Source organism: Cnephaeus nilssonii (genome assembly GCF_951640355.1).
Source record: "Cnephaeus nilssonii genome assembly, chromosome: 14".
In the NCBI taxonomy this organism is placed as follows: domain Eukaryota; kingdom Metazoa; phylum Chordata; class Mammalia; order Chiroptera; family Vespertilionidae; genus Cnephaeus; species Cnephaeus nilssonii.
The window spans coordinates 39,563,199-39,565,229 of record NC_137085.1 but is presented as its reverse complement, the minus strand read 5'-3'; positions in this window follow the sequence as shown (position 1 = coordinate 39,565,229).

The window sequence follows — 2,031 nt, the reverse complement described above, 5'->3', positions numbered from 1 at the left end:
CGAAACTATATACTCTGTGAGAAGAAAAAGCCAGAAGTTGTTACCCATTCAAAGCCTTTTGTACCCTGTCCACAAAATCAGGGGGGCCTTCCCTTTTTGCTCTTCTCATTAGTTCCAAGATTGCATGTTGCTCTTCTGTCTGTGATATTTTCACTTTTGCATCGTTTCCATTGCAACCAGATCCAGTGGTCCTGATGCAGGTTATTATATGAGAGTAGTAGGAATCACAGTTAACTAACTCAGAAGTTCAGGAAATATTGCATTATTTTTTTTTCTGGAAATAACTCAGAAAAAAACTTGTGGCCCCCAACCTCTGGGCAATGTGATTCAACCACACTCAAACTTGACCTCCTCAACCCAGTTCTGCAGTCTTCACTTTCATGATCAAATTGTGGTTATTAAATAATGGTTGTACATGTGGAATCTGGAGGCAATAGCCTAGGCTTTAATCTTGGCTGCGATAGTTCTTAGCTCTGTGATTTCAGGCAGCTACTTACCATCTCTGTGCCTCTTTTTTGTCATTTGTAAAACGGAGAAATAATGTCATCGACTCAGATGGTTGGGCATTAAATGAATCAATATATGATAATTATTTGAAGGGGAGTCTAGGATATATAATATAGCATATGATTAACTATTACTATTATTACTTCTATATTTGGACTATATTGAGATTGACAGTTGTCTGACTTTCAGATAAATGGTGTAAATATTTTTATTTGCTTGCAAATACCTCTTCCATAGCGTCTTTGTGGTGTGGAGAGGAGAGCTGAGTCTGGCGTGAGAAGCCCTGGCTTTGTGAAGGATTAACTTCTAAATCTCAGTTTCTTCATCTATAATTCCAGAGAACTCTTCCTTCCTGTCACTATTTCATCATTTTTATGCTCTGCATCATTTCTCAATAACCTGTGTAGAAATAGGCCTCTTTTGTAATATGGGGAAGATTTCCTTCCCTTTAATCTGGTGGTTTGTAGATCAGCAGCTGAATTTATTCAACAGCTGAATGCATTGGCTCTTCTTGATCTTGGAAGAACTGGAATAAAGGAGAAGCGAAGAACCCTGCCTCTTGTTGTTATATTATAAAGGCATTTTTATTTCTTACTGGACAACATTGTTCTATCATTCTGCTATTGCCTTTGCTTCATAGAATACTCTCATTTTTTTCAGCAACCCAGGTCTTTTTATTTCCTGTCTTGTATTTAGATTCTGCTTTAGTTGCATGATTTCACTTTCCCTTGTGAAAAAAAGCTCACACTCATACAGAATTGAAAATGAGAATGGTGATTGTTTCCTTATTAATTGCCTTTCCTAAGTGTTGTGTTAATTGGTAGCATCTCCATGTGGCCTGTTTCTTTCTTATGTGTTAGATTACGGCAACTTGGTGTCTGGGATACCAAATGGGACCTTTCTGTTGGGGAATTATATCACAACTTAGAATAACTTAAATATTTAAAAATGAATTTTTATGACTTGTGTTAGGAGGGAGTCCAAGGTAGAGAAATAATGTTTTACAAAATGCTCTCCCTGATGATGCTCCCTCCAATTCTTGCCCTCTGAGAAGTAGCAGGTCTGATATCTACTTTAGAGATGAGACTGAGACCTCATTAGCAGAGTCATTTACCCAGAGTCACATAGCTAGCTTCTCGGAGAGCTGGGGCTTGAACCTTGCTCATTTGACAACCTCATAATACCTGTGCCAGGACACTGTAGTTGTAAGTTATCAAGAGGAAGCTAGATTCTTTGGTTTTTAATGATCTTCCTGCCTTCATTTTAGTGATGTTGCTAATGTACTAGTGTTAAAAATAAATAAGCAATCTGGACAGAGGGTTCAAATCCAGAGGACCCTGATCACAGCTAATGATGTATGTCTAGGTTAACAGGGAGTATGCGCCTGATACACCGGGCTCTAGGGAAAGAACTGAAACTATGAATCAAGTACAGCTTTTTCTGCAGGTGTGACGGCCAAATCATCCCAGAACACATATTGACCATGATTCTTGGTCAAACTTATTAGTGACAGTTATTCTACAG